Source organism: Lemur catta, chromosome 20 (genome assembly GCF_020740605.2).
Source record: "Lemur catta isolate mLemCat1 chromosome 20, mLemCat1.pri, whole genome shotgun sequence".
Classification (NCBI taxonomy): domain Eukaryota; kingdom Metazoa; phylum Chordata; class Mammalia; order Primates; family Lemuridae; genus Lemur; species Lemur catta.
The window spans coordinates 9,036,050-9,042,049 of NC_059147.1; positions in this window are offsets into that span (position 1 = coordinate 9,036,050).

Below are 6,000 nucleotides of genomic sequence, written 5' to 3' on the forward strand. Positions count from 1 at the left end.
ATGCCATTGCACTCCAGCCTGGGAGACTCTGTCTCAAAAGAAAAAAAAAAATCTCAATAATGGTAAATACATGGTCAATTATAAAAGCTAGTATTTATTATAACAATGGTTTGTAACTCCACCTTTTGTTTTCTTATGATTTAAGGGACTAATGCTTTTTCAATAGTTATTTATGTTTTGGGGGACACAAAGTACAATGATGTAGTTTTAAGACATCAGTAACTAAAAGGGTTGAGGATGTAGTTGTAAAATGTGTATGTTACTGAAGTTAACCTACTATAAATTCAAGTGAGAGCATTATAACTTTAGGATGTTAAATGGAATCTCCATGGTAACCACAAAGAAAAGAGCTACAGAATATATATGAGGGAAAATATGAAAGGAATTTTAAAAATTCACTATGAAAAATAAAGCACAAAAGATGACAGTAATGAAGGAAATGAGAGACCAAAAAAATCTATAAGGCATACAGAAACAAACCACAAAAATGACAGAGGTAAATCCTTTCTTATCAGTAACTACTTTAAATTTAAATGAATTAAACTTTCCCATCAAAAGATACAGATTGGTAGAATGGATAAAAAATATGATCCAGCCACATGCTATCTACAAGATACTTCAAATCCAAAGACATAAATAGATTAAAAATAATAAGAAAAGTGATATGGCATGCAAATGGCAACCAAGAGTGCAGGAGTGGCTATATTAATACCAGAAAAAAGACTTTAAATAAAAAAATATTTACAGGAGACAAAAGACATTGTAGATTAATAAAAGTTTCAATATAGCAAGAAGTATAACAATTATGGACATTTACACACCATAAAAATATATTAAATATAAAGCAAAAACTGACAGAATTGAGAGGAGAAATAGACAGTTTCTTAATAATCTTTAGAGATTTTAATACCCCCATTTTCAATAATGGATAAAACCACCAGAAAGAACATAAGTAAGAAAATGGAGGACATAACACACAATAAACCAACAAGACCTAACAGACAAATACAGAACACTCTACCCACAATGAGAACAACATATACTCTTCTCAAGCACACAGGGGACATCTTTCAGGGAAGACTGTATCTTAGGCCACAAATTAAATCTCAATAGATTTTAAAAGATAGCTGGTATACAAAGTGTCTTCTACCACAATGAAGTTAGAAATCAACAACCGAAGGAGAACTGGAAAATTCACAAATTTGTGAAACTTTAAAAAACACACTCAAACAACCAAAGGATGAAAGAACTCACAAGGAAAATTAGAAAACACTTAGAGATAAACAAAAATTAAAACATAACACACCAAAGCTTATGAGATGGTACAAAAGCAGTGCTAAGGGGGTCTGAAGGGCAAGGATGGTTTAACATACAAACATTAATCAATGTAATATACTACATCAGATGAAAAAACCAATATGATCATTTCAATTAATGCAAAAAAGTATTTGACAAAATTCAACACCCTTCATGGGAAAAAGCTCAAAACACTAGGAATGGAAGGAAATCACCTCAACATAATGAATACCATGTATTTCTAAAAACCATAGCAAGTATCAAACTCAATGGTGAAAGACCGAAAGCTTTTCCTCTAAGATCAGACATCGACATGGATGTCCACCTTCATCACCTCCATTCACACAGCACTAGAATTCTAGCCAAAGCAATTAAGAAAAATAAATAAAAGACATCCAAGGTGATGTCCACAATCCACTCAAGGTGGGAAGGGATGACGCCCAGCCGGTAATCTAGGAGACAGTCACTCAGTATGATGGAAAGAGCAGAGAATCACTTTAATGTAGGCTGCTGAGTTGCCGCTGGCTACGGCTTGAGGGCTCACTGAATGCAACTCACAAAACAGAACATGGTCCCCCAGAAAGGCCCACTGAGCTTCCACTGGCAACTTTATCAGGGTTCCCACGCAAATGAGACAAGATAAAGAAAACACGAGGGCTCACAATAAGAATTTCAAAACCCAATTCCAGAACTGAGACCCAGAGGGCCCAAGAGTACTTTTCCTGGACAGTGCTCTTTATTGTCCTTCCAGTTAGGGAAAGTCCTCTCAAACAAGGCCCTTCCTAAAGGGGAGGGAGGATCAACAAGACCTCCCAAGAGGCTACAAGACCTCCAAGGAGAACAGCACATCAGGAGAAGGGAAAGACGGTGCCGGCTGCACTTGAGAGAACTCACCAAAGGCGTATTGTAAACCCAGAAACTGCTTCTCCACCGCAAGCAAGCTCCTACGCGGACGGTCGACAATACCCCACCAGCAAGGACAGCTCCTGAGACGGCCCCAGATTCAACAGAACCAGGCTCCTCTCCTGGCTGGCAGAGATGGTTAAGGAACACTGACCCATGTGCAAATGCCCGTGAGGGGCCTCCTGTCTAGCTTACCTCAATCTGTAGCCACATCATGTTCATTGTCTGGAGCATGGCAAGTCAGTACACTCAGGGTTACAGCAGAGAAAGAGGTTTAATTGTAAGACAGACAAATGAGGAGATGGGAGGATGTCACCAACCCACTTCACTGAGGAGCTGACGACTAGCAATTTTAAAGGGTTTGAACAAGTAGTGGGTCGAGGTGAGGGCATCATTAATTGGTTGAAGAGTGTAGGGTGAAGTCATGGCATCAGGAGATGAAGAAACTGCATTCTCAGGCTGATTTGGTTCCTCTGCGGAGGTCTTCAAACTAGTTGGCATGGACCATTCCACCGGAATTTAGGATCTGAAAAACATCATCAGCCATTCTTAAACAAATATCTTATGATTCTAATGTCAGAGCACATCTGTAATGCCAGTAAGGATGCAAATCAATTCTCACACAAAAGCTTGAATGAATGAATGAATGAATGAATGAAACAAACCCAGGATATCTTTTTTTGGAAATGATAAGCTACAATATTAGGACTAGTGCTTCCCTCAGTATGGTTTCAAATGCTGAATAAGATACTTTTTAATACCATAGATGTATCAACACCTGTTAAGATACTGGGGAGTTTCCAATCAAAATTCCTTGGGGAAAGCAGACACTCCCAGAGATGAACAGAACACAAGCCCATCAAAACCACTATGTTTTTGAAGGCATTTGCTGAACCTGACAAACATGAGCTTTGGTTTTATAGTCTTGTGGAATGAGGGGAACCTAAGTCAAGGCCCAGGGCTCAATAAAGGTGTAAGGCCTTATGGAAAACTTCCCCCCACATTAAACTAGAAGATCTACATCCTCAGATACTACCCAGAACAAAACCCCTTTCCCACCCTCATCCTCAGGGTATTAGACAGGATTGTCTTGTTACTGAGTTGAATAGAAAAAAAGAAGGGAAAAGAAATCAGTCTTCACTTTGATTTTCAGCCTGGGGAGGAGAGAGGATTTATGAGAAGGGGGTTGGGATTCCAAAGAACATCAAGCTTTGGATTTGGCTTAAGGCACCAGGCTGCAATAAATGCGAATCCTCGCTAAAGGAAGGCACCTGAACTCCAGGACTTGGGCATCACCACACATAATTTCCAAGGGCACTAAGCACAGACAAAGCCAACCAAATACACAAGGAAAGGATTCGCCAGCAGTGAGAAACGGAGAAACAGTACACAACCGAAACAGACCCAAACATACTTTAAATATTGAAATAAGACAAAGGTTTGGAAATAATTTTGTTTATACTTAATAATAAACATAAATCATAAGCTTGAAAAATCTCCAAGTTATTGTAACAGAGGGAATGGCCTGGAGAAAAATGGCACAAATATTTTCTGTCTCTTTAAAACATCCTCCACTCCTGTTTGAGAACTGCAGCCTGCATCCCTGCCTCAGGCCAGTGGTTGGGAGGGGCAAGTCTTTTATTGATTTGTGCAACAGGATATGGCCCAGCCCATCCTGGTACAGGGAGATCCTGGGCAGAGGTCATGAGATTGTCTTCAAGGGAGATGGGATGATCGGAATTATCAACCGTAGTTGAACAATAATTGCCTGCAGCCGAGAACCCATCCTTTGAAAGCTCTGTATTTCTGCGAATGTGCAGGAAAAATTTGGATTTTGAGAAGACAAGGTCTACGATTTTTCCTCTTTTGCCAGCAGAGTAAACTCTCTTTCCTTCCTCCTGAATCTGCTTGTCCTTCTTCTTCGACCTCGTGGACAAGTGGCCGAGCTTTTGGTAACATTATTACTCAAGATGTAAAAGCTGAGAAGAAAACACCTAGGATTTTATTTTATTTTATTTTATTTTTTGAAACAGAGTCTCACTTTGTTGCCCACGCTAGAGTGAGTGCCGTGGCGTCAGCCCAGCTCACAGCAACCTCAAATTCCTGGGCTTAAGCGATCCTACTACCTCAGCCTCCCGAGTAGCTGGGACTACAGGCATGCGCCACCATGCCCGGCTAATTTTTTCTATATGTATTTTAGTTGGCCAGATAATTTCTTTCTATTTTTAGTAGAGACGGGGTCTCACTCTTGCTCAGGTTGGTCTCGAACTCCTGACCTCGAGCGATCCACCCGCCTCGGCCTCCCAGAGTGCTAGGATTACAGGCGTGAGCCACCGTGCCCGGCCCACCTAGGATTTTAGAACCCTATACTGATCTTAGTCTAAAAGGATAAAGTTGGGCACCCTGTGGCATCACAATTAACTGAGGGAAAATCACGATGAAGCCACAAATCACTCCATAGAAACAGCACAGTTTAACCTTAGGACTTTAAGTATGAACTGGGAAACCCCTGGGCTAATATGAGCTGCAAGATTCGTAACAGTCTTCACTTAGCATGCAGTCCTCACTTGCTGCAGACCACCAGGACAGCCCCCCTTTCCACCAACCACTGACTCCACTTCACTCAAGATTCTGCAACAGTAATGGGAATAACTTCAATCCTTGTAAGAGAAAGTGAAAACCCTTCTAAAATTGAGTGAAAGTGAAAATCCTTATAAGAAGTAAAATCCTTAGAAAGGCTTCATTATAGCATAATAATATAATGAGAATAAAAGTATGATTACAGAAAATTATAAGGAAAAATTTAGCCTTGCTATAATCAAAGGAATTCATGTCATGTAATCAAAAACTAATGAAAGGATACTTAATATCTTACTCTCAAATGCCATAAGCCTTAGAGATCTTCAATGCCATATTACCCTCTGATCAACTGGATAATTACTGTGACTTCTTCTATTTTAAAATTTATATTTGACCACTTTTAAAGTATATATTTACCTCTTCTCAAACGTATATTATTTTCCTTTTCAAATAGCCACTTATTTTGTCTTTTAAAACATCTTCATTGAGATGTAATTTATACCAAAACAGTCTCACCCACTGTAAGACTACTGTTCAATAATTTCGAGAGCACTGTACAATCATCACCACCCTCTGGGGTTAGAATGTTTCCTTCACTCCAGAGATTCCTTGTGCTGGTTGGTGGTCACTCCTGATCCTAACCCCCACCCCTAGGCACAGACTAATCTACTTATGTCTTCAAACATTTGCCTTTTTGAAAATTTTGTGTATATAGGATCATAAAATATGTATTCTTAATGTTTGGCTTCTTTCACTTAGCAGAGATTTTTATGGTATCCATTTAAAAAAGCATGTATCAATAGTTCTTACTGCCGTTGTATTTCACTGTATGGATATACTCATTCTGTTTATCCATTCACAAAGTGGTATACATTTAAATTATTTCTACTTCTTGGCTATTATGGACAATGCTACTAAAATATTCATGTATAAGACTGTGACATACCCTCCCTTCCTTGCAGATCATGTAACTATTCCTGGAAGAAGAGTGGATGGAAACTTTCACTGTATTCATGTATTAAAAATTCACATTAAGAATCTATAAAATTCATATGTTAAAAACTAAGGTACATTGGTCCCCATTTTCTTTCTTGCTTGCTTGCTATCTCTCTCTCTCTCTCTGTTTCCTTTCTTTTTTAGAGATGAGGTCTCTATGTTGCCCAGGCTGACCTTGAAATTTTGGGCTCAAGTGATTCTCCTGCTTCAGGCTCCTGAGTAGTT